General features: G+C 32.4%; 1 pseudogene; it reads left to right on the forward strand.

The window, feature by feature from the left end:
• Positions 1–3,798: 3,798 nt before the first annotated feature.
• On the forward strand, positions 3,799–3,936 carry LOC145280628 (U2 spliceosomal RNA; annotated as a pseudogene).
• Positions 3,937–6,814: the final 2,878 nt, after the last annotated feature.

Here is a 6,814-nt window from a genome sequence, read left to right on the forward strand (position 1 = left end):
TTTCCTTGAATCTGTTATGCAACTCAAAAGCTGATGCTCGATTTATGCAAGGTGGTCCAGAAGCAGGCTTTAGCGCGTTTCCGTAACATTTTACCAGGTTTAAAACAGAATTTTATTGCATATCGTTCTTCTAGAGTGTCCTCAAATCCAGATTGCATTTGTGAAATTCACCAGCTGTGACAATCATGCTTTAGTAATGTGTATTCGAATTCCTGCTGTAGCTGTTCGTTTGAACCCAACATTATAAAACTTAATCAGTCATCTTATAAGATATATAGCAAAATCTTGCTGAATTTTCAAGCCTACAACAATGTTAATTACTGTACAGAAAACTGAAAACTTATTGAAGACACTTCGTACATGTCATTTTACAATTTTGTAAACATTAAACGTTTTCAAAATTTTATTTTATTATATTTTAATGATTGCCACATTTTTTTTATTAATATATTGATTATTACTTTGACGATGAAAGTGATCTTTTTTTAATAGGCTAAGTTGAGGAGAAATACAATTCGTATTTAAAAATATTTCGGAAATATATACATAAATAAGCCCTATCATGAACAATATATATATATATATATATATATATATATAGTGTTATAATATAATAAATCCAGAGGAAATCCGGGTATGAGAGCTCAATGTGGTAAACAGAGCAATAAGATAAAATATATATAATATAAAGATAAAAATTATAACACGGAAATTACATAATTGTCGATGCAATAATTTATTTCAACCTTATGGTATTTTCAAGCATCTAAATCAGACAATTACATTTTTATATATATATATATATATATATATATATATATATATATATATATATATGTATATATATATTGCCTTTCTATTAGTCGGCTTTTTTATATTAAGCATCCAGTATCGTATCAATATTTTTATAATGACCCTTGATTCTTGCATATTGAAACATTGTTATCTTTTTTTAATATCATTATATATATATATTTATATATATATATATATATGTGTGTGTGTGTGTGTGGGTGTGTGCGTGTATATGCATATATGTGTGTGTGTGCATGTATGGATATATAAATGGATGTATATATTTATATATATACACATATATCTAGTTGTACATCTAAGTATACACACACACACACACACACACACATATATGTGTGTGTGTGTGTGTGTGTGTATAGCTATACCTAGGTATAAAGAGCATATATGTATCTCTAATTTATGTATTCTCCCTATTGAATGAACGATTAAATTCATATGCATTGGTGTTTTTGCTTTTTTCTTCATTTTATATATATATATATATATATATATATATATATATATATATATATATATACTGAATGAACGATTAAATTTATATGCATTAGTATTTTTCTTTCCCTTCTGCATATATATATGTATATATATACACATACATATATGCATATATATATAATTATTTTCACAGCCAAACAACGTCGCAATAAATATATATATATATATATATATATATATATATATATATATATATATATATATATATATACAGAAGGAAAAGGCAAAAATACTAATGCATATAAATTTAATCATTCATTCAATAGGGAGTATACATCAATTAGAAGTGACAAAAAAACGAGCCCAACTCTAATTAGGCCCTGTTTCTTAGTGTTTTGTCCGAATGAAGTGAAACATTGGTCATAACTAGTTTATTATATTCAAAACATCACATCAAAACACTAGGGTTTATGGCCTTTATTTCTCCGTTGAGTGTAAAATACTCAGAAACTGTTTTTTTATGGGGGGGGTACCCTGTATATGCTCTTTATGCCTACGTATTTCGAAGTCTAATGCTTCTCATGTAAAGAGCATGGCAGGTTGGTAGGTTACACATTTGAAATGTTCCCTATAACGATGTTATTTTTACTAATAAATATTAATAATTATTTTTATACCTACAGACACTAGTGTTTCATTTTGAAGTACTCATCCGTCAAGGAAGTATAATTTCTACCGGTCGGTTGGTGCAAACCCAGTCATAAAGTCAATATCAATTTCGTAGGCTAGTGTCATATTTTTGAGGTATCAGCAATCAACACCAGAATAAAGTATTTATAAATTCCAGGTCAGAAGACATGAGAACTAAACAGCCCGAGAGTATTCAACGACAGTCGGAATACTGAGAAAGATAATATATAGATAGACCTATAGTTTATAGAATTCGATACAATACCGGAATTTATATATATTATTCCTTAATTGGAATAATATATATATATATACCAATCGGTACGGACCCGACTATGGAAGATCAGATAATAAATAAGCGTGGATTTATTAGATCAAAGAATCCAACCTTGATCGCCCTTCGGGGCCCGTGGCGCAGTTGATAGAGACGTTGAATCTCTACGGTTCCAGATGAACATTGTCTGAAGATAGTGGTTTCAATCCCACCCAAAGCGTGCCAGGGGTAATTGGTCAAAAATGTGGTGAGACGACAACAACTACGGATGGTAGTGATGGCTGAGAATACAGTTAGGAGATTTGAAGTTCCTATCCGTCGCGGTTACCACCTGACGAAGGCCAGAAGAAGTTGGCCGAAACGTTGTGAACCAATAGATGATCCTAGATTCCACAAAGTCTTTTACTTGATTAGCTTTTTCCCACATTGGATCTCCAATCCGAGACCCTGCTTCAGTGATTGTACAGACATGCAGAAATTCAAGAGTAATGTGAACAGAGACATCTCGTTGCCCAACTCCATAAATACTAACCTTACAAAGTCGGTCCCAAATAGTAGCTCCTTCCAAACAACAATGTCTTCCGTTGGTCGTTTGCTTCATTGTGGGGTTCTGCTACTCTTCTGTTAGCATATATATATATATATATATATATATATATATATATATATATATATATATATATATATATATATATATATAATTCTTCAGGTTCCAAATACTAACTTTTCTCAGTTGGTCAATTATTCCTTTCAAAAAATAGCTATTACAGTATTGTTTCATATTGCAACTAACAAGTAAGTCAGATTTTTACCTTAAAAATATAGAAAAATACCATTTTGGCCAACTTACATGGTTCCTGCAACCAACAGGTTCTGCTATTTTTCTCGTTACGAAGATTATAACCAGAGTGTATTTATTTAAACTAATATATTTTTAGTCGCGTGCAAGCGACTCTATAAGTCACTTCGTCGGTCGGTCGGTCGGTCGGTCGATCGGTCTGTCGGTCGGTCTCTCCGTAACACTTTTGTGCTTGGCCTTTTTGGTTAAGATCAAAGGTCTGTTCTTAATAGATGCTGTTCTTAGCTTTTCTTGGCCTTTTGGCAAAGATCAAAGTGTAGTATCTATTCCGGCAGATACTGCAAGTAAAGATCATATGTGGGGGCTACCCCACAGATAAGACCTTGGTCAATGTAGGGGCAACCCTTCATACCAATTGTCACTATCCAGCTCCCCTACTCCCCGGGGAGTTGCTCCCGATTTCCCCTTCACTCCTCACATTAAAAATCGGCATTGTGCCTAATTTGCTCGGTGGGGGAGCAAATAAATACCCTGTTCTTAGCTTTTCTTAGCCTTTTGGCAAAGATCAAAGTGTAGTATCTGTTCCGGCAGATACTGCAAGCAAAGACCATACGGGGAAGCAATCCCACATATAAAACCTTGGTCAATGTAGGGGCAACCTTTCATACCAATTGCCACTATCCAGCTCCCATACTCCCTGGCGAGTTGGTTCCCATTTCCCCTTCACTCCTCACTTTAAAAATCGGCCTTGTGCCTAATTTGCTCGGTGGGGCAGCAAATAAATACCCTTTTCTTGGCCTTTTGGTCAAGATCAAAGTGTAGTATCTATTCTTACTATATGCTGTACTTATGTTTGTAACTTTGTGACATAAAGTTGGGGATCACTTTTATGTATTAGTTTAATGTAAAATGATCACCCACTTTACAACCAGTCAGTCTGAAAGCCGTTCAAGTCATTCTCCAGGTCATTCAAGTTGTTTCTGAAGGATTCCAGTTATTTTTTAAGCATTCAAGTCATTCTTAAGGTCATCCAATTCATCCTTAAGTTCATTAAAGTCATTCTAAGTCATTTACTTTTTATTTATTTACGTTATTTCAGCATATTTTCTGTCATTTTAGTTTATCTTTAAGAATTTCATGTTAATCCTACATTCACGCATTCATTCATAACACAAGAGCACGCGACTAATGGCTATCGACCTTGTGTCTTTCATTTTAATTAATGGATATAAAATTATACTTTTTCTGTTTTTAATCTTATTAAAAGTCATAGAGAAATAACTTTTGTAAACTTGATATCTCTGAAGCTTTTCCAACTGGATTTGTCAAAATAGATTTCAATTGATTGAATCTTAAGTCATTTAATAATTCCTTAGGTTATCCTATTTTACTAACCCATTGGAATTAATTTTACATTTTGGATGTTTTTTGCCGTTTTAAGTCCAAGATAATAAGTATGTTATTAATCATTTTATCAATTTTTACTACATATTTTCTTTTTGTTATATTTTATTAGTATTTGACTGCGCATCAATATTAGTTGGACTATTGAATTTAAGTGGATATCTGAGAAGATATAAATGACCAAATAAAAAGCCTTAATATTTGGAACTTTGAAAATTATCATATTATACACTAGCGGCTGCGCCGCGTCGGCACACACAACGCCGAGTCAAACACAAACTCGAGTACACTCAACATCAAGTACGCTCAACATCGTCTTACCATCAACGCTTACCCTGTGAACTCAGAGTATATATATATATATATATATATATATATATATATATATATATATATATATATATATATATATATATATACTAGGTTTCGTAGTTATATATATATATATATATATATATATATATTAGGTTTCGTAGTTATATACTATAATAATTATTAAATACTAACAGACTCTAGTGTTTCATCCTTTTGGAAATCACCAGTGCAGAGTCTCACGATTACCGTCGGTTGGAAGATCCGAACCCGGACACGAAGCCATCTCTGACTCAATTAGCTAGGACAAAATCCACTTGGTCACCGTCAACCGCGGGAAATATCGTTGAAATTTAAACATACATTTTTAAATGTTTTTAACGTCAGAGTGATCTAACGATTATAATATCATGATCTTCACATGCGAGCTGAAGTGACTGACTTCATTTCAATTGTAAAGTGCTCAACGATAGGAACCAGTTTTTAAAGGGGCTGACATAATTATTTACTATAATAATTACTAAACACCTACAGACTAATGTTTCATCCTTATATATATATATATATATATATATATATATATATGCTAGCATTTCAGCCCGGCGTTGCCCAGGTGTTTGGAGGTGTATGTTGAGCAAAGAAAAAAGTGGTAGTAGGAATTGTCTTGGGCTCAATTCAAATTAGAAAGTTTGATCCTTGTCCAAGTAACCTACACCTAAAATTTCAAGTCTTTGTACCCAAATTGGCGGAGGATTTTAGTAGAGTTTCCACAGGCCAAATCGGTGAACTTTGACCCCTTGACAGCCAAATTTCTGGCCCAAAACCGATTAAAAGAATTTCCCAAATCTCAATACCTTTTTTTTCAAATCCCGAGTCTGTATACTGAAAATTGACAGAGTCATTTAGTAGGGAAATGTACATACACAGGCACACACACAAAGAATTTCACTTTCCGGCTTACGACATCCGATTGCGCATGCGGGCATGACCTGCGTACTGAAATTATTTACGTTATTATTTCGAAATTATCATTTAACATGGGAAGAGTGGGGTTTAAAATAACTTAAACGTAATACGCAAATGAATTATGTAAAACAAAAGCAGACAGTATTAACAATTGTTTATTTGGATAATTTCAATGCGAAAAAAATAACACAAGAGCAATTGGGACGCTGAAATATTAACGTTGTTATTTCGAAATTATTTTTTAACATGGGAAGAGTGGGGTTTAAAATAACTTAAATGTAATATAGAAATGAACGATGTAAAAAAAAGCAGATATATCAAAATTTGAATTAATTAGTAATATATCTCTTCAGTGCACATTTAACTATAAGTATTGCCAACCACTTATAATTCAGTAACTGTAATTTAAAAAATAATTAATTATAATAAACAGAACGACTCATAGAGATCTATCTATATTCTTTTTCCATTTTAATATACTTTCATAGAAATATTTCTGTTATGTCAAAAAAAAAAAAAAACTGTTTTCTTTACGTCACAAGTATCACGCCTATACATGAATTCCATAGCTAATATAACATACTAACCCAACGGGTCACGGGTAGTCTAGTATATATATATATATATATATATATATATATATATATATATATATATATATATATATAATGATACTCTTATTTATTTATTTGTGTAAAAGTGAAAAGTGTAATCTGTTTCTGAGAGAAATCAGTAAGATGTATATTGTGTATGTGCTTGTGAACATTGCAAACGCTAGGCTTGATGTGGCGAAGATCTGACATGATTTTCACACACGAACTAGACCACCAGGTAGATATATACGTGAACATTACTGCCCTTTAACAATTACGTACGTAAACGTATTGTGCTGAGCATTCATTTGTCGAAGTGACGAGAGAAGGAGAGAGAGTGAGGAGACATATTCTGAACTAGCATTGTAGAAAAATTGTTGAATCATTTTTCCCCCGTTGTGGAATCCTTAATACGTTTGGTTGAGACTGGGTTCAACTTAGAATTATTTTGATGCCCTAAATCGGAATAACAGGTTCTTCAAATTACGGCGAGCACTTAAGTAGATTGCTGGAAAACCACTTGCT

Source organism: Euprymna scolopes, chromosome 7 (assembly GCF_053919585.1).
Source record: "Euprymna scolopes isolate OS-2025 chromosome 7, ASM5391958v1, whole genome shotgun sequence".
Taxonomy (NCBI): Eukaryota; Metazoa; Mollusca; class Cephalopoda; order Sepiida; family Sepiolidae; genus Euprymna; species Euprymna scolopes.